This window comes from Fundulus heteroclitus, chromosome 19, assembly GCF_011125445.2.
Source record: "Fundulus heteroclitus isolate FHET01 chromosome 19, MU-UCD_Fhet_4.1, whole genome shotgun sequence".
NCBI lineage: Eukaryota > Metazoa > Chordata > Actinopteri > Cyprinodontiformes > Fundulidae > Fundulus > Fundulus heteroclitus.
In genome coordinates this window covers 9,599,417-9,620,984 of record NC_046379.1, presented here as the reverse complement: position 1 = coordinate 9,620,984, position 21,568 = coordinate 9,599,417, and positions in this window count along the sequence as shown.

The following is a 21,568-nucleotide window of genomic DNA, read 5'->3' as shown; positions in this document are numbered from 1 at the left end:
CGCTGTCCCCCGTCTATGCTGCCCTCTGTAGAGAAGATAAGATCTCAAATGGGTTCTTGGAAGTGGGTTTTACACACTCACGAGACACAAGGCATTATCCGTGTGCCCCCCTCCCTCTGTCCCTTGTGGGAAGTCTCTTATCTATGTGAAGAAGTCACTAAAGGAAATGCCAGCTTAACTGGAGGATCCTGCACAATGACTCTCATGTCGTCTCTTTAGGACCAGGGATTTGTCCAGTCAGTGCAGAGAATATGAGGCTTGTTACCATTAGGCAGAATGCCTTGTGGCGTTGTGGATGGTGGTCTACAACATCTGACCTTTGCACTCCCCCTGTGTACGGGATCGGGTTACAGACCTCACAGACATGGCATTGGAAACAACAGGAACAGGCTGAGCCGTGCAAGCCTGGAAAACGTGCTCACGCATCGATGGACCTTCTCTACTCCGGGCAGGAAACGCAAACTTGCAGATGTCGAACAGCTGCGAGGCATCAAGAGCTACAGCGTAGGGAATAAGTGATTATGAAATATAGTATTCAGCTCAAACTGTTGAGTTTTACATCTAATGGCTTGGGAGACTGGAGTCTGTTGTATAAATCACACTGAAATACAGCAAACCGAGTTTCTGAATGCATAGCCGCTGCACACAAAGTTTTACTGGGAAGGTTTTATATTTGTGCAAGAATGAAAAATACAACAGAAGAAGAAAATTGATACAGTTTTCTGCTGTGAACAATATATAAAAGAGACCACAAGATCACTTTGTAAAACATAGTACCTTACAAACGTGTTCTTATCTCTTGAACCCTTTTGACATTTTGTTGTCCAAGAGCCACAAACCTCTATGAACTTTATGATGCTTTTAGAAGGGGACTTCTAAAACCCTACTTTAGAAGGGTAATTCAAACCCCGACTGATATACTTATATCTATATTTAAAAGATTTAAAAAAATGTTTCTGATATGAAAGGACACAGAAGTATCAAAAAAATTATAAAACAACGTAAAAGGAGGATCTGTTTTGACAAGAAATGTTTATCTTTCCATATTTACATTTCACTAAAAAAAAAAACAGCACGTTGAGATTTATTTATTTCCTTCTCAATTATTAGTGGGAAATCATTAATAGCATTACAGCAATCTAACTTCAATCAAACAGCTATTTTCCTGTTTCCACAGGTATTTAGAAGAGGTATTTGGAGGTTGGAGGGTTTTGTTGCCATCACCCTAATCTTCAGCTTCTGCCACAGGTTCTTTATTTTAATCAAGTTAGGACTCTGTACGGGCCACTACAGAACTTTCTTTTTTACTTCCAGTCATTAGAAACATAATGGTTACATATTAAAATGTGACTTTAATCCTAAGTCCTGTATGGGTATGAACAATTCTGATGTTAACTGTATCAAACATGGAAGAACGCCGACCGTAACTCCAAATGTATCACTTTTGATACAAATATCTCTGAGGCCTCTAACTCTTCAACAAAGTCAGCACTTTTCTGAACATGCAGTTTACAACATGCAAATGAATATATTATACACACCCTATATAAAAATGCAGAAAACATGAGGAAAATGTATTTTAGTGTAACATATTAATTACGATACAAAGAACATTTGAAAGTCTGACGTTTTTTTTTAATTAACAATATATATATATTTGAATGTAAAGTTTCCTCACAATTACCTCTATTGGACTTTAAAGGACTAACCATTCAGGGCGATGTCATCACAACACTGAACCAACCCTACCCTAAAAACAGGGTAAACCTGGAAGAAAATCTGTCTGAGACTGCAGAAGACATGCATCTGAGCCAGAGGTTCAACTTCCAGCAGGACAACGACCCCCCCCCCCCCCCCCCCCCAAACATAGGTACTATTAAACAATTTAGACCAAAGCATATTTCTGTGATAGAATGGACCAGTCAAAGTCCAATGGAAAATAGTTGGCCTAAACATCGCAGCTCACAGATGGTTTTCATCCAATCTGATATGCAAAACCTGGTAAACATGTATCATTTTCATTCTACTCGCAATTATGCACGACAAAGCTCCTACATCCCACTTTGATAGGACACATGAAGGTTTTCCAGCCTGTCGCCCTGCAGTCGGCTGCCAGGTCTTGAACTTGGCACATTTCTGCTTGCTGGCTGCCTTCTACCCCTTCTCCCACAACGGTGTGCTCCACCAGCAACATGGTCCTGCATTGCTCTGACAGCATAGAGAGGTCTTAGAGTTGCTTTTACTATCTCCCTTGGGAATTGGAGCTGCTTTCTGAGGTCAAACAGGATGGACCAGTCAAAGTTCAATTGAGAATCTCCGGCCTAAACGTTAAAGCTCATAGATTCTGTTCGTCCTATCTGATAGGCAAAGCTCTAGAAGTGCAAAGCTGGTAAACATGCATCCTTTTTCCTTGAACTCCCCAATTATGCAATATCTTGTGTTGGTTTGTCACAAAAAATCCTAATAAGAGCACTGAATTTGAGATTGCAACATCAAAAAATATGAAAAAGTTCAAGGAGCATGAACTCTTGCATGAGTGTACAAGAACCAGCAAATGCTATAGCCAAGCAAATGGTTTTGGCATTAAAATGTGAAAACTAAACAAGCCAAGCCATTGGAAAATCATAAAATAACCGGAAAATCTCAAATTATTAATTAATGAAAAGGTCATTCCAAACGACTCAATGATTGAAGCAAGGATATTAGGCAATTAGATTATTGCTTTGATCTGCTTCCAAGCCGTCAAATTTTGCGAACAGATTTTCTTTCGAGGACAGGATTCAGAGCAGAAGACGGGAAACATTGCACAATACACTAGGCAGTAATTTATCAATTGTCTTGAAAAAAAACAGAAGCTGTGTACAAAAACATGAGAACTTCAGCACACAGCTTGAAAAACACATTTTTATTTGTTTTAAAAAGTCAGGACAAAATAAAGAAAGTCTGCAACCCTATAGTTTTATTTTTTTTATCTTAATATATACAGCTTTAGTAACACGTGAAGAAAATATTTCATCTTTTTGTTCCTAACATTGATGTTTAAAGCTTCATAAATCCAGCAGCGGTAAAACTGTTTATCAGACTAGCAAACTAGTTTTAGAACATTTAAGAAATAATTACATATCTATGGTTAATAATTTGAGAAAGAAATAAATTTTTCCAACATTCCCAATATGTTGTTAAACAAACAAATAACTCTAAAGTAATCTAAAGTACAGGGGGAAAAATAAAAAGTTGTATACAGCTTTTTTTGTTCTAATTTTGAGGTTAGATAAGAGAGTTGGATGACAAATACTTTAACTGAGCGATAAGGTGTAGTGATCCTGGGGTGTCAGGTTTTGGGTTTCTATTGTGTTTGTGTTGTCATAATTTCTCTGATATTTATTATGTTCTATAGGTCTTGCCATATTACTTCATTCCTTTGTGATCAGTTTCTCTGTTTGTTCTTGTCTTCTGTTCTTTGCACATTTAGTATTATTGTGTGGTTCTGTGAGTAGAGTAGTTGTCTTACAATTGGACGCTCGTGGGTTTGATTCCAGCTTCCCCCGCCACATGTTGATTTGCCCCTGGGCAAGGCACTTTACCCCAAGTTGCCTACCTATCTGCGTATGGGTGTATGACTGTGTGGGTGAATTTGACTATGGTATAAAGCACTCAGTACGACTAGAAAAATATTATATAAATTTTGTCCGTTCACCATTCAATATTTATGTCACATCTCAATTTCCTCTTGGTTTTATAATTTGTTGTGTCTAAGTTCAGGTCTATTCATGTCAATAGGTCTCTCTTCTTCAGTCTCTTTGCGCTTCTTTTGTTCCAGACGCTTCACATGATCTCCTGATTAATTCCCTGCATTCAATGTCATTCTCCACTTGTCCCTCAGTACATACGCTCATTGATCCTCATTGTTACCCGCTGGATCCTTCCTGTTTCATATCCGCTTCCTCTATTTACTCTGGTCCTCTGTCTAGTCAGCTTGTTTTCTCTATTCCTCTTGTGCCACAACACTTGTAAGTTTTATCTTTTGTTTATTAAATACTTTTATTCATTATGCCGCTTCCAAACTCCTGTCAGCACTTTGGTTTTGCAAACAACCAACCAAACATGACATAAGGAGAATACATGTGTCATGTGTGCTGGATGGAATCTCAGAATTGAGCCAAAACAGAGAAAATCCTCAGTCTGCCTTCAAATTTAGTTGGTAAAGTATCACACTAGAAACTTACACAGCCATCTATTACTACTGCACTCTTTCTCATGATCTTGACACTTTGATCCTTATGCTCCATGTGATCTGCTTTATAGAGAGATTATATCTTCACATAAATTGGAGTTTGGACAAACCTCAGCTCTGGGAGAGTTGGCAATCGCTGCTACATCTAAAATTGAGGCCAATCTCTGTTCCCAGAAAGCAGCTGGGAAATGCTGGAGCAACCTGACTCATTCAGCAAGTAAAAAACAAGTGTCATGAGGTGCCAATGCAATAACTTTTGGCTTGATTTGCTGATTCTAGTCATTCTGGGTTGAGCTGGCCCAGAAGCCAGAAAAGGGAAATAAAGCCATAACATTATGCAAAAAATAAATCTTGGTAAATTAGAGGATTATATGTAATTATCATCAATATTTACCGGGTGAGAATTTTAAATGAAACAAGCTGCTGAAAAGAGATATTTGTTCAACTAACGCTTGCTCAATTTGGATATCAAAACTTTTATTTTTAATCTACTCTTTATTATATATTTTAGAAAATCGTCTATATAGAAGACTAGAAAAGCATTAGAATATCAATGTGTGCAGTATTACTATTGTGAAGGATTGCTTTGATCAGCCTTCGATTCGCTGAAATTTCAAGTGATATGCGTTCAACTCTGAATGCCAATAATCTATATGGTCATTTAGACGAATTTTGACTGACCTTAAAGCCGACACTAGATATAGATTTTAGTGGCAGGGATGCTGAAGCTCGCAGAGACTGATGGAGATGCGAAGCTAGCAGAAAAGAAAGAGAAGAGTGAGGAAATTGTGGGTTAATCACACTCATTAAAATCACAAAAATCTACAACAATAATTTTTTTTCAAAGGTTTCCTAATATCTTACTGCCCTAATGTGGCGTCTTTTAACACCTGAAGGAGCTCTATGGTCTCCCTTTGAAAGGAATGTCTAAAATTTTAAAGTCCTATAAAGGCTATAAATACAACTTCTGGGAAAACTGACATTCATAAAGTTTTATTGTATGAATGTTGAATGTATCCTCCATTTTAATTGGTAGAAATGTGGAAAAATAACCAATTCAGTGTGGAAAACAACACAATTAAATAAATAATTAACTAAACTACACAATCCCTTCAGAAATAAATTTAACTGAAACATTTTTGGAGCTTATGCCTTGCTATTTTCAGTTAATTAGCGTGTCTAGAAACTTCAAAAGAGGACTTCATGATTTCTTGTTTCTCTGGTGTATTCGACCTGACCCAGACACTTGTTTTAACTGTTTCTCTTGTTTCCTTTCCTTGTCCAGCCATTGACTCCAAGGCAGGACAAGTAACCATACTTATCTCACCACCACACACAGCAAGGATGATGGCAACAAAAGAAGAAAAAACTTTATCTGTGTTTACTATGTGCTCTGGTTTAACAAAGGTGAGACTAACATTTTTAAATGCTCCATGTGGGTTTAGGGTGAAACAAAGGATTATTATGTAGAGAAGCACCTCATGCTCACTGTTAAGTACAGTGGAGGATCTATGATGGTGTGAGACTGTTTCTCTTCTAAGGGCACCTTGTTGCACATGGCATCATCAACCGTTTGAAATCTCAGGAAGTAAAAATCTGGCAGCTTCAACTAGAAAACTAAAGAAATCTCTATATTCTAGATAATATAGACTTGATGACAACAACCCATTTTCAGATTTAGAAATGTAAATACATTTACTAAGTGTTTGGGAGCAAAGCCTTTCAAACTGTTATCATTTGGGTCACACTGTTTTGTTATCCTTCCACGACCTTCTCACAATACTTTGATGGAATCGGTTTAACTTATTTAGAGGTTTGCAGGCTGTCATGCTCACAAACTCATTGACTTTGTTGTCCTTCAACTACTTTGTAGTTAATTTAGCAACATGCTTTGGATCACTGTCTGTCTTCAGCTTCCTGTCTGATTTATTGAAATACTTCTTTCACATTTCCACATAACGTTCTTTTCTCATGATGCCATGTATGTTGTAAAGCGCATCAGACCACACGACAGGAAGCAGCCGCCCTTGTACTTGACAGTTGGATGGGTGTTCTGCGGTTTGCAAACTTCTCCTCCAAATATGTTAAATCTAGTTTAATCAGAACTAAAGACATGATTCTATAAGTTAAGGTCTTTGGGCCTTGGTACATTGGCAAACTGTGACCTAGATTTATTTTTAAGTAATGGCTTCTTCTGCTCCGAGTGGCCTTTCAGCTCACTGTAAATAATGACTCACTTAAGCCAGCAACTTTTAACAAAGGTTTTATTTTTATTTTGAGACACACATTTTTTCATCACATCATGTTTATCTCTGAGATAAAGAGCCTGTGTTGTTCTTGAATGGCACAATGCCTAGAAATTATCACCTTGTTTATACTAGCTAATTGTTTGAGCAGATGAAGTAGCAATTTTTGAGCTTCTGGAAATAGTAGCCAATGATGAACCAGACTTGTAGAGGTCCATAATCCTCTGCTTGAGTTCAGGCTGTTTTCTCTTGGAGTTTCCATGATGTCAAATAAAGGAGGAGTGTGCTTGGGGTGTTGTTTTAAAATACATCCACAGGTTTGTCACTATGATGTCATTTGTTGTGAATTTCTTATTTCAAAGCTTGCAAAGCTGTCACGCCATCGTCTGGGCTTTCACAAATTGTTTCAAGGCATGTTGTGAGAAAGTAATACTTTCTCTCTTTATTCTGGTATTCACCTAATAAAGATCACACAGTCAATCTAGCTGGTCTGAAACAGGAAAAGTTTTGTTTGATTTAATGTCAGACAGTGAACAAATCTTATGTGCACAGCTGAATATCAACTTAAATCATTCATGTGTCAGAGAAAATGAAAGCAGTTGTGCATTAACATGAAAGCGACTGGCCAATCTTTTAAAGGTCTGCCTGTGTAATGATTCCCAAATTCCCATTTGAGAAGTTCTGCATCTGTTTGAACACAGTGAATTATAAGTGTACACCAAGCCACATCAAAACCCCAAAACGGATGTACAAGATAAGCCTTTTTTTTTCTTCCTCTGATTAGTCAGTGCATCTGGGAGAAGTCCTGGCTCTAAAATTCGCAGATTAACCAGAGGGGGGCGCTCTAGTAGTTTTTTTTCTCCATTCTTGTAAATTATCCTTTGTTGTTTTTATGCATAATTACACGTTTTGTATTTTTTTTTAATAATCCTACTCAATTGCACATTTATTTAATTTGACCATGCTATTTATGTTACAAATATGCCCTTAGTGTAAAGTCTCTTGTTCTTTGCTTTTATATTTTCTTTCATTATTTTTTGGTTTCTTTTTCCACTGTCACGCTCATTATTTCCCCATAGTTGGACAACAAAGGTTTCCTTATCTTACCTTCTTTTACATTCATATATATCTACATGCTTCCATTTGCCTTTCACTTTGCTGCTGGTACACCTGAATTTCCCAGCTGAGGGACAATAAAGTTTGTTTCTATTCTATTCAGTAAGGCGTAATAGAGTGGCTTTATGATATAGCATTAATGTTGCAGTTCCATTGTAGAGGTGAAATAGACACTGTACATCGTTAATCGTTAAACTTCAGTTTCTGATGCGGTTAGAAAAAAATACTCATCTTCAAAATACAAAGTTACAGTCTAAGCAGCAATACTGAGTTTTGTTTTATACAGTTAGTAAAATGAAAAGAGCTCAGCGGAAAAAGTGCAATGCCAAAAGTAAATAAATAAATATAAGAAAAATAAGTTCCCCATATGCAGCATGTTGTCAGCAACCTTTTTAAACAATTGAAACTTCTGTTGCCTTTTTAGAGCCGCAAGTTTTGCCACGACAGGAAAGGTGAGGTGATTGAAATATAAGAAATGTAAAACTTTTTTTCTCTTCACAATACTTAAGGAAGTTTGAGATTAAAGGAAACTGTTTTGCAGAGTAAATGGATGCACAGCTTTACAGAAAATAATATTTCCTCAGCTGTTATGAGGGTGGAGAGATCACATTTAGTGTTTGTCTGGACATGAACTGGAGGGTCCTGAACGTGCCAGAGACAAAGCAGAAGCTTTAAGGAGATGGTACTTTCACTGTTGCAGCTTCTACAGTGTTTAATGACCTACCTCTGCATCTTAGACAGGCTTAATTTCTGTCATTTATAAAATCTAGTTCTCCTTTAATGCATTGTAGTTTCTAAAATGTTTTTTTTTTACTATTGTTGCTAGTTCATGTTATTTGTGTGTTTTTGTGCCAAAGTGTTCATTTATCTTTATTTAGCTTTTGTTTCAGTAGGGTTGTTTAAAATACTTTATTAATCAATTTAGATTAAAGTAATCTGAAGAAAAGGAAAGCTTGACGTATTTTAGTCAAAGCATGACACTGAAATTACCAAAAAAAATCTTTTGATGAATGTTAAAGAATATTTCATGCAGGAAAGTCTATCTTGCTGAACCAGTTAAATTTGACAAAAATAACAACAAAAACAGAGATAATTGTCGGCGACAAAAGTCATTTAAGGTCTTTAAGAACTGACTGAAATCTTTGTTACTGATACTGCGTTTAATTTGGTCCAGACAACAGCGAAGGGAACGATTTCAAAACAAGCACGACCTTGTCGGAAAAACCAGAAAAAACATTTATTCTTTTAATATGCAAGTTAAAGAGGATTCACACTGAAACCATTCAGTTGTGGTCTAGCTAAATTGGAACAGCAATGCTTTGGTCTGAAATCCTTATTAATTTACCCTCACATTTCCTCCTTTTAACCCAGTTCTGAGGTGCGTCTGATAACATTTCATTTTGGTGCTGTCTCTTTAAATCTAAAGGAGGCATTTCAACCTAACTTCAGAGAAATAAATATGGCACATTCGGTAATCTGGAATTTCATGATCTTGTTTAGCTGCTCTGCAGCAAATACTGTGACGTAATTGCTAAAAACAAAACAAACAAACAAAAAACATCATAGAAAACAGAAAAATTAAAGGCTTGAAAATATGGCCTTAATAAACGACATAAAGATATCTACACAGCTCCTGGACAGACTACTTTGACATTTGTCTGTGTAATTAAAGACTCCAAGTACACAACAAAATGTATTTCTGGGCTAAAAAAGTGGATGTCCCCTTTAAAAGAAAGAAAAACAATGTCCTAAATTATTCAGGTCTACTGTTTTCTATTTTCTTGGCCCAGAAATCTTTTAGGTGTATTCTTAGCAACAACATCAGAATATGGGTCACTCTTTCTCAAACAAGTCTGGCTGTTTTTAAACAATTTTAATGCATTGGACGGACCAGGTCAGCCTTCCAATAAGTGACTGAATGTTTGTCACCCTCGTTGACTATGAAAACCATCAATAAATCAAGCATTCAAATTTTGTTCATGAAGCATGGTACTTTCTAAACATTTATAGAGCTTTACCGAGCATAAAAACAGAAAGGAACACTAGAAACGTGCACATTGAAATTATTAAATCAATAAAAGCGATAAACAAAACCAATAATTATCTATAATTTATATCTCAATCTAGGTACCATCAGAGGAGCCTTTAGGCTACTTTTTATTATAGGTTAGCAAAGGACAAATACTTGTGACTCTGCATGGACAAGCAGGTATAGATGATGGATAAATTAATATTTATTGTACTTTTGTAGCCCTTATAAAAAAAGTAGTTATTTTGCACTTGTGTTTTACAGTCCACATTGCATAAAACACAATACTCTATGCATCTTCTTTTGACCATTTCTATCAAAGTGAAGATTCGATGGAATAAAACGGAATCAAAACAAGCCACCTGGTTAGAACCTTATCTGCATTAAATAATATTTGTAACTTGTCAACCAGGCACCTTTTTCAGACTATTTTCTGTTTTATAAAAGCTCTGAGTGAACATCGATTCTCTGTGATCCCTTCTCCATTGACCCCCGTGGCAGTGGCACAAACGGTGACCTTGCACCTACACAACGAGATGAGATCGGAGGTCAGATCTTGACATTTTGAGGAGGTGTGTGCCATTATGCATGATGATGAAGGATTCAGAGGATCAGAGGATCAATATGTTTCTGGTTGACCGCAGGCTCATCTGAAACTTCTGCTGCAAACGTTCTTTTCTCTCTCTCTAGGTTTTGCCTGTCAAGCAAGAAACGGTGAGGCCTTATTTGATAAATGTGATTTTACATCTGGGAAATTTGGAATTATAAAAAATAAATAGATTTTGGGAGAGAGATCTACATGTATAAAAGCATCTCATCTCCACAACTCCTACATGTCAAATCATCATCACTTTTAGCTCCATTAATCTTTCTTTTCAAAGTGGACCAGGCTTTACCAGCTTACATGGAGAGCTGCCCAGAACTCCATCAAAAAAATCATTAGACGTCCCACCTTTCTTCTTCTCTATCTTCCTTTTTTATTTTAACGCACGGTCTGCACTGGCAACAATCTTGTTATCAACAAAGAAAATAACTGATTACATTTTAATTGTGAGCATAATTCTAGAAAGTCTCTTGTCACAGTTTAGTTACATTTTATTTGAAGAGGAAAAAAAGCACAACAGAACCTCTTTAGAGCCTGTTGTTCCATTTATTGCAGCAAAACGCCGTTGTGAGCTGCACGGCCATTAAAACTGTCTCTATAAAATGTATTGCAACAGTAAAATAAGAGTCAAGCTTAGAGACGTAAATCAGTTTTTACGTCTCCTGGATGATTTCCAGCTCCACCTAAACTCCATCCAGCCGCCTCAGAGCAACACTTCCACCTTTTGAACCATGTGAACAACAGTTCTGGCACGAAGCTTTGAAATTCAAACAGCCTAAATTGTTGTAGTTGAGGTCATGGTTATGTGTTTGAAAAGAGAAAGTCAGAATGGATGCAAGGGGGACTCCCTCTAAACACAAAACAACCACTGTAAAACATAGTGGTTGCTGCATTATGGTGTGGGGACACATTTCTTCAGCAAGAAAAGAGAAGCTGATCAGCTTTAGATTTAGATAGATTAAATCAAATACATTACAATCTTGGGAGAAAGCCAGTTGAAATAAACCTGAGGTAAGGAGCAGGTTCACCCTCCAGCAAAACCTTAAATATTCAACAATGGATGGTTTAGATTAAAGCACATTCATGTGTTTAAACGTCCAGACCTAAATTCAACTGAGAATATGTTACAAGATGTGAAAATATATGTTCAGAGACAGCTTTGGTGCAAACTGACTGCGCTTGACTAATTTTGTAAAAAACAAACAACAACAAAAAAAAAACAAGACAAAACATGAAATTGGATCTCTAGATCTACAAAAGCACATTGAAAAAGACATTCAGCTGTAATTGCATGAAAGGTGATTTTACTCAGGGGGCTCAGTACTATTTTATGCCACGCTTTTCAGATTTGTAAGAATGTTGAAACCATGTAAGACTTTTCCTTCAGCTTCATAACACTGCATTACTTTGAATTAGTATAGAACTTAAAATGCCATAAAAATATTATTGGTTTTAATGCGACTAAATGTGCAGAAGTCCCAGTGATATTTAACAAAGCACAATAAGAGTATAAGTAACGAAAGTTACCCTGAAAAAATAAATGAAATAAGATTTCTTAGAGCATCTGCAGTAATACTTCTTGTAAGACCTCCAAACTTTTGCAGGTAGGGAAAAATCCTGATAACAGATTAGACCCTCCATAAAAATAAATAAATAAATAAAATAACACAGACACACACTGTATCAACACCTTTAATTTAGTTTTCAAACAAGCACCAGGCTTGTGAAACTTTAATTAAAAATCAGAAGCTTTAATTGACAAATAAAAAATTATATTCCTACACGAGGGGAGGGAAAGCACTCTTTTTTTTCTCATTTGAGAAACACAAAGGTTGTAGTATAGTGTCAAACCCATAAAGCATAATTAAAGGATTCAACTAAACATTATCTAAGTCATAATTCAGTGACGAGGATGCTTCTGTTCTAAGGTAAAGGACAACATTTTGATCTTGGAACATGTTTTTACCGATACCTTCACGCAGCATCTGAAAGGAAATGTCCGCGGTCCGATGAGCCGACGCATTAACATACGGACATCGGTTCAGGTGCAGGAGAGAGTGGGTAAAATAAAACGCATCTGAACATTAGTCACAATCCACCGTCCTCTCTGCATGCAGACTGTGCTCCTCAGGCCCCTAGCGCTCCGGCACTAATTCATCATCATGACCACAGAGAGGAGGACGCTGCAGGATGATGAGGGAATTAAACATGCTTCCTCAGGTGAATATTAATGTCTTCCAAAGATCATCTGGCAAAATCTAGAATTTAGCCACTCTGATAAAAGGAGCATTAGATACGTTGTACCATGAAATTAATGTTACATAAGCTATAGCTGTTTAATAAAACAGAGCGATGTCAACACCCTATGAAATTTTACAGTTTCCACAAACTTTGATGTATTTTTGTGATACATTTTATTTTGATTTTAATGTGACGGATCCACACACAGAAGATCAGTATTGGAATGACATTTAATCATTGTCATTTGCAACATATTCAGGTGCACTCCACCAACGGTGCCCAGGTAAGAAGGAAAGAAATGCAAAAGTACAGTTCCAAAAGTCAAAGGGATTTTACCACACTGCACAGTCCCAGAGACCCTGACATGCACACACAGCCTGAATAAACACGGCTAAAATGAAAGTATATGCAGGGGAACACTGCAGCAGGAGTAGGGATTGCTTCCAAAAAAAATTCAGTTCTCAGTATCAAATTATTTCCCACACAGTATTAAGTTATTGCACAGTGTTACGTTATTGCACATGTTCATATAAACAATAACTGAACTGTAGAGTTCAGTGTGGCAATGGCTAACAGATGAATACTGTTATCCTGTCTTGCTGTCTTGTGCTTTATTGGGCCTGTAACTCCTACCTGATGGGAGAAGATCTAACAGTTTTTGGCCCGGATGGTAGCATCCATCCAGGTGATGCTCAATGCCTTCCAGAGGCATTGTGAGGTTCAAATATTCTCCAGGGCAAAGGAGCCCAGGAGGGGCCAACACAGGGAGAGCTGCCTCCCCTATCCCTGGGAAGAGCAACAGCCACAACGCCAAAGCCCCCGGGAGCCGCAGGGACGAGCCTGTAGGCTCCGCCCACAGTTAGCTATGCCGGAGCGGTTCCAGCCATGGGCCCAGAGACACGATGCCCAGGGGTGCCACGCCCCCCTGCGGGTCCTCTACCAGAGGCCTGTGAGCTTGAGGGTTCTTACCCAGGTCTCTAGCTGTTCCTAAGATTGAGCTCTTCTGGACTGAGATGTCTGATGTATCTCCAGGTATCTGTTGGAGCCACTTCTCCAGAGTGGGGGTTACTGTCCCGAGTGCTCGGGGGCACCACTGTTGTCTCCACCTTCCAGGCTCTTTTTAGTTCTTCCCTGAGCTCTTGGTATTTCTGCACTTTCTCGTGCTATTAATTCCTGATGTTTCCATCCCTCTGAATGGCCACACCGATGGCAACGGCTGTCCTCTGCTGCTTATCAATGATCACAATGTCCGGTTGCTTGGCCATTACCATTTTGTCTGTTTGTATCTAAAACTCCCACAGGATCTTAGCTCTGTCATTCTCCGCCACCCTGGGAGGTGGATCCTATTCTTGACCTGGCGGTCTCCAGTTGTTATTCTGAACAGATGCTTATGTACACAATACCAGCCACTAGGTAATGGCGTTCCATGTATTCCTTCCCTGCTAGTATCATATGCCCTACTGTAAGATGCTGCATGGTTTGTTGGGTTTCTTTGCATAGCCTACGCCTGGTGTCTTGCCTGGTATGGTAGATCTGGGCCTTGCTCTAGCGCTCAAGGCCTGCTCCTGCACTGCAAAGATCAGTGCTTCAGTGCTGTCCTTCAGTCAGGCCCTCTCTACCCATTGAGCTGACAAGGATCCACGCGTGTGGCATTGAATCATAGGCTTTCTTGTAATCAATCCATGCAGTGCACGTTTGTTTGTCTGCTTTTGTAGTCTAGGGTGACTGTTCTGTCAACCAGCAGCTGGTGTTTGGCTCCTCTGTGGTTTTTACCTATGCCTTCCTGGGCTTCATTCATGTATTGATCATGTATCTTAGCCGCTATGATGCCTGACAGTAGCTTCCACTTTGTGGAGAGACAGGTTATTGGCCGATAGTTGGTAGGGGCCATCCCCTTCTGGGGGTCATCCATTATCAGGACCGTTCTGACCTCTGTCAGCCATTCAGGGTCGGCCCCATTCGTCAGTAGTTGGTTCATTTGTGCCACTAGGTGTTTATGAAGAGAAGTCAGTTTTTTCAGCCAGTAGGTGTGGATTATGTCCGGGCCTGGGGCTTTCCAATTCTGCCATTTGGGTGCTGTCCAGTTCTTCAATGGACTTCATTCAGGGAGATTATTGTGGTCTGTTCTTATATACCACAATAATCAATAATCAATAATATATATATATATATATATATATATATATATATATATATATATATATATATATATATATATATATATATATAAAACCAATTCCTGTTTTAAACTTTACCACTATGCACCACTATCTATCTGTCTATCCCATAAAGTACCAACAATACAATAACGTTTGTGGCTGCTACATGGAAAAACGTGATACATTTCATGGGGTATAAACACGATGGCAAGGCATAGTGGCGTTTTAACCCTCTGTTAGCAGGTTACATTGATTTGGTTTAATGATTACAATATATATATATATATATATATGCAAAAGAGAGATACATTAGAAGCCTCTTATTGATGGAAACACTGACTGTCACAGACACTTGGATTGATGTATAGATTGTATTAAACAGCAAGGTTAAAAAAAAGTGCACTCTCCTCCTCAAGCCATATGTCAAAGAAATACCATGGCGTGACAGTTTCCTATTTAGAAACATTATGTTTGGGTCTGCTTCACTGTGATTGGATGGATACGGAGAGAATAACCTTCAGTGTGGTGGACAGAGGCTTGCTAATAAAAATTTCATGTGCAAACATGCTTTGGGTAGAACGTGTCCCGCATGGAGCATTAAAGGAAAAATACCAGCTCGCAACCACGTCAGAGTGGTGACAGAAGGCAGGGCTCTGAGCTCCAGATTTTAGTCTGTACTGTAAATACAACACTTAGCTAAAATCCCACGCAAGTAGGCAGAAAAACACACAGAAGCAAGTGGATTAGCTTTTCTGTTTTTAAAAATGCAGTAAAATAACTTTATATTTTAACGATCTGCTGTCAGCGCTTGCCCACTTTCTGCATGAAGTTTGCATGTTCTCCCTGTGCGTGCATGGGTTCTCTCCGGGTACCCCGACTTCCTCCCACAGTCCAAAAACATGACTGTTAGGTTAATTGGCCTCTCTATTCTCCTTAGTTGTGAGTGTGTGCGTGAATTTGTCCTGTTTGTCTCTGTGTTGCCCTGCGATAGACTGGCAAGCTGTCCAGGGTGTACCCCGCCTCTCGTCCGTTGACAGCTGGAGATAGGCACCAGCATCACTTGCGACCCCACAAGGGATAAATGGATAAGCTAAATGCAAGTTGATTTTTATACATAAAATTATAAATAAAGGCTCACTAATAATGTTAATTTATTGAACAGAAACGATTCACAACAATCCTTCAATGAACCAACAAGGACAACCAACACTAGATTGTTGCACACTATCCAGCAGACCGTAAACGTAACGTGTGCATTTCCAGCATTTCCGAGCTTGGGACCAGAGGATTGCGCACTGCAATTTCAGAGTTTCATTTTTTTAAGCAAACGTTGGTGGGCCGGCCAATATCAGGGCACCTTGAGAGAATTTAGCCTTCTGAGCTTGTCACGTTTCTAGCAGACTTAGATATATAGAAACAAATGTTTGTAAAAGAATTTCATTGGTAAGGGAATCTGTCTTTTTTACAATATTGTGCTATAAAATACGATCAGGTCCCACTGATTTTAGTGAACATAGAGCTCCACAGCGACATCTGGTAGGGCCTGGCCCCACTGGCCCCAAACGCAGAGACCCACAGACAGTCAGGCAGTCTTGTAGACTACTCAGAGGTCCTGTTACAGGGCCGATCAGGTAGTGACACAGCGTAGTGTACGAATACCCATTAATCGGTGTGGCACATAGAATCGATCAGTAAACACAACAAGTTATTATACATAAGGTGTGCTGCATTATAAGCCGCTCTGTCCATTTTTGAGAACATTTAAGGATTTTAATTGCATCTTATAGTCCAAAAAATGCGGTACACCAGTCTCTCCTGCCGCAAAACAACCATCCAACATGAACCGACCACCACCATGCTTCATAGTTAGGGGAGTGTTCTGTGGTGTGCAAGCTTTCCCCTTTTTTCCTTTGAATGCAACAGTGATACAACTTCAATTTTAGTTACATCAGACTACAGAAAGTCTCCAGAAACAGTGTCGTTTGTCCTCAAGTGCATTCAAGTGTATTCACAAACTTTATACTGGCTTTTTATGTCGCTGTGGGAGTAAAGGCTTCTTCCTGTCTGTGGGGCATTCAGCCCAGGATCATGCAGGACTTGTTTCACTGTGGATAATAATCAGCTTCAGCAGGATCCGCACTAGGTCTTTTCTTTGTGGTTCTTGGATTGATATTCAGACACAGAGACACTGAACTCATTTCCTTCCTGAACTGTATGACGGCTGGACATTCCCACAATTTTTGTGTGCATGTAAGTATTTGATTTCAGCTGTATGTCAAAGTTTGTTTTTGATAACTTTTATTTTGATAATTCAAAAAAAAATATCTTAAAGGTAATCTTTTTATTCAGTGGAAAGTTTTATGCTCCCAAAAGCCAATAAACTGAAAGGTTAACTCTCTAATCAGTTAAATATATACTATGAACATTCAGTTTCCTATTCTTAACATTTTCCCTCATTATTAGTTGATTGCAGAGCAGAATTAGCAGCAGTATTTTTGCCTAATTAAATCATCAGTTAGATCTTAGTGTGACTAATATTACAATTAATTCTCGTTCACAACGATTACCAGATCCTCTTTGGGTTTATCTTATAAACGCTCATTTTATAATTAAAATACTCAAATCGTAATTCTGAAAAATGCAAAGCAATACCTTTCTGTTTTTATTTGTGGTAAATTGACCTCCCTACTAAAATAATACATTTTCTAGATAGCTTTTTGAAAGGTTTGTAAAACTGATTGGTTTATAGATATGAATATAGTTCAGGGGGTTCATCAAACTGCAGTTTGATGAGAAAAGTCTAGTTTATTGACCTTATCCCACATTTGCTGCCCAAACAAGTGATCATTTGAGTTATACATGTGTTCTCATATGACTGTTTACTCCAACTGTATCCATGTTCCTTTTCTCTCTTAAAAGGTGTACAATACCACAAATGCTTTATAAAGCTTTCAGATATGACCTTTGCTAGCTGAAGTTCTAAGCAAACCACATTTTTTTTATCTCCAAAAGACACGCCCTCCACCTGCGAAAGAGCCCTTCCTCTCCCTAAACTCCACAGCCCAGGTTATCTTTAGTGCACATTGAATATTTATACAGCCAGTGACTGGGGAGTCAGTCACGGACGTCTAAGGTGACTTGCTGAGCCGCAGAGAGGGGTACGTGTGTTTTGGGCTTCGGCCAGCGATGATTTCCCACTGGACGTATTGTCTCCACGGCGTGTCTTTTCATTCCATCAAGGCAAAGGATTATGTTGTCGGTTACAAAATCTATAACAAGTGAAGAGGAGGAGAGTCAGAGAGCTGTTGCCGTAATACTACTGGTGTTATATAAATGTCCAAAAATATTCCCAGCATACATCCCTCAGCATCAAAATGTAGATCGAATGTCTAAAAATAGAAACCACATTCTATGCACACTCCGTCCGTACATGCTGCAAGGAATATTCGCTGCTGTAGAGCAAAAGAAAAAAAAAAAATCCTAGCTGCACTACGGCTAAAATAAAGAGAAGGAAGCGCTTAAGGAACGGCGGAATAGCATGGATAAAGTTTTACATATATGTATAAATCAGATAGAAAAAGAAAGACAAGCTCAAAGATTGGCAACACTCGTCAAGATGCTTTTCTTTTTTTTCCCCCCAAATAGAGATTATAGCTTCAAGCATTATAATGACATGATTGCTTGACGAACAATGCTTTGAAAAGACTTTTTCACATAATGTTATGCTAAAAGCTATCAAATTCAATATATTGTAATGGGATCTTATGTGACACACAACCACTAAGAAGTGCACAATAACAAATTTGAAGGGGAAAATGATTTTCCAAGCATTTTACAGTAAGAAATCAGTGTTTGGCGTGTATTTGTACACAACATCCACTGAGTGAGGACTTTGTACAGCTACCGTTTTCTGTAATCAGAGCTGCAGATTTTTTTATGACTGACATTTGTTATTTACAAAGAAGAATGGTTGAAAGGTCAGTCAGATTGACGGCACTGGATTTTATATAGGGGTATTAGAGTAAAAAGGAACTTAATGTTTGGGTGCATGCAGGAAAATCTTTCAAAAACGGAATTGAATTTTTTTCAATTTTTTTTCCAAAATGACATATTCCTTTGCTTCCACAATTATGCGCTGGATTAATTTCATATGTAAAAATCTTAGAAAATACATCAAACATTTCCTTGTAATGCAACAAATTGTGAACACTTTACAAAATGTTAAATCTTAACCAGTCAGAACACCTTTTTTCACATCTTATGCTTGAAAGTGTGAGAACGTGGGCCTGTGTTGAAAGCCTTTTACTCTCTGAGCTGAATTCTTCACCATGCATTTCAAGCCTAACTTTTTTAGAACTTGCTCTGTATGAACTGTCCACAACTGTGACAAAACTAGGCAAATGAAGAAAACATAGTTTTTGTTATTGGACTGTAGCCGCGCATACTTGTAAAAAAAAAGAGTGGCCAATGATAAACTCACCAGAGGCATGGGAGAAAGTTTCTGGGCATTGGCGTCTCATTGTTGCAGCCACAAAGCTGTGCCTGAACTGAATGTTTGAGATAAGTGCTTTGGAGCACAAAACAAACTGAAACAAAAGAACGTGAGGTGGAAATTGGTTTAGTAAGTAAGATGGGGGGGAGGAGGAGGAGGAGGAAGTGCGTCTGACGTCCAAGGGCATCATAAACCCCGGCATGCCTCTGCACAACAAAGCCAACAGGGGCACAAATTCTCCACGCGCCGGGAATCAATTTCACACAGAGAGGGGAGGACTTGGAAAGAGGCGTATCGGAGAAACACTGAAATTCTGCATCTTGTGTTATTGGATTTGGAGCACTGCAAGCTGGGGGATCCAGTCAAGAGGAGCTTTTCCCGAGCCTGGCACAAGAAAACCTGTGGCCAGCTGAGGAAAAGAGATTGCTCTGGCGGTTACCTTAGAATAAAATTCATAATAGGTGCTTAAAAATTGGGTAGAAATAACTTTGTATGGCACGCAGAAAAGTGAACAAACTTCATAATCTCATTACTTAACTTTGAACAAAACATTTCTAACATGGAGGGCCACTTATTGAGTGAAGACAGGAACGGCCAAGTTTAAACTTTTATATAAGAATAATCTATTAATATTTTCTGCATTTCATATAGAAATTCATCTTCATCATCCTAAATATCTGTCAATGTATGTTGCAAAAAATGTTTTATCCATTTAAATCGAATGGATTTAGGTAACATTAGACTTATTATATATTATTTAAGTTGCTTCTTTTTATTTTCAATGGCTTTTCTTGTTCTATCAAAGGCTCTAGCCAATAATTTCCCTCTTTTTACAATGCACAGCAAATAAATATAAAAAGGATGGACAAGTGGAGGAGAATAAAAAGAGTAATTTAATTGATCAGTTATTGAGCAGCAGATCTTTCTAGAACACTCGTATGTGTTAAAATATGCAATTAGTCCTTAGATAAAGGAAATATCTTGTATCCTTAAACAAGTTCGGTGGTTGATGGGAAAGTTATCCCAACAATGAAGCCACAAGCAAGAAATTATTAAAAAAGCCCTTTGAGAAAGTGTTATTGTTATAATTTTTTAAAGCAAGTTACAGCGGTATTTCTTCTTAACTTATATGTTATATGAAGAGCAGGACATGGCAAACAAAACAGCACCTGAAGCTCACATGAGGCAACACCCCCAGTCTCTCTGCCTCACACTGAACTGCTACCCTAGAAATATGGAGAGCTAGGAACCTAAAATCACAAGGTGCTAAACTTAAATCCCCAGAATAATATCAAACATTATTATTGCTGCAAGGATCAAAATAAAAGTTTTGCTCATTTGCATTGCATCCTAATTTTGTATAGGGGTTTGTGAGTTTGACTCAAGATGAAGCACTAAAGGGGCAGATCAGGCAAAACTTTTTAAAAGTTCACTGGAAAATAATGTATGTAGTCTTATGTGTTGTGTTTTGTAGGGTGAGAGTTGGACCCAAACACAGACATTAAATTGGAATAAACATGTTGAAAATGTAAATTAAGTTGTTTAAGTTGCAGAAGTACAATTGCTTTACTTCAGTCATTTGCATGTTTTATTGTAAGATTATGTTTATTGTGACTGTTGTAATTGACTCTCTGTATGCTGTTAGTCTTGGCCAAGTCTCTCTTGTAAAATAATGCTTTTCTATCTCAATGTAACAAACCTGGTTAAATAAAGGTTATTATTATTATTATTATTATTATTATTATTATTATTATTATTATTATTATTATTATTATTATTATTATTATTATTACTGCCATTATTATAAATTAGGAAAACAGCAATACTGAATGAGGAGAACAGGCAGCACAGGAAACAGGAAGGAACAACGAAACTCTGTGAACTGGGGGAAGGGTGGCGAATGACATCGGATGCATGAACTAATCAGCTGCAGAGAAGAGAAAGACAAGGAAACAAAGGGAAGGTGATTAATTAACACAAATGAAGTTGATATAGACACAAAGAAAAAGACTGACACTGGTCTTTTTCACTAAAAGAAACTGATCTCAATACACAAAGAGCAGAACAAGAACAGAACACAAGAATAAACTAAGACCAAAAGAACAAATGCTGGTGAAGATTCTAAGTCATCCAGGTCATGGTCATTCCAAAAAAGTAAAAATAAATAAATAAATAAATAAATAAATAAATTGACTTTTTTTCCAAAGTTTGAAGACATTTCACCCCCCATCCAGAAAGCTTTCTTAATTCAAAATGTCTGAAGTCTGGGGTGGACCAAAACAGGTCCACCCCTTAGTAATTGGGAGTCATTAGGGTCGTTATTGGCTTGCAAATTAAACAGAAACTGTTCCACGCCTCTGCAACCGCCATACAGGTGATCAAAATATCGCTCTTGTAATCCAGGCCAATGACAACCCTAACGACTCCCCATTGCAGAGGCGTGGACC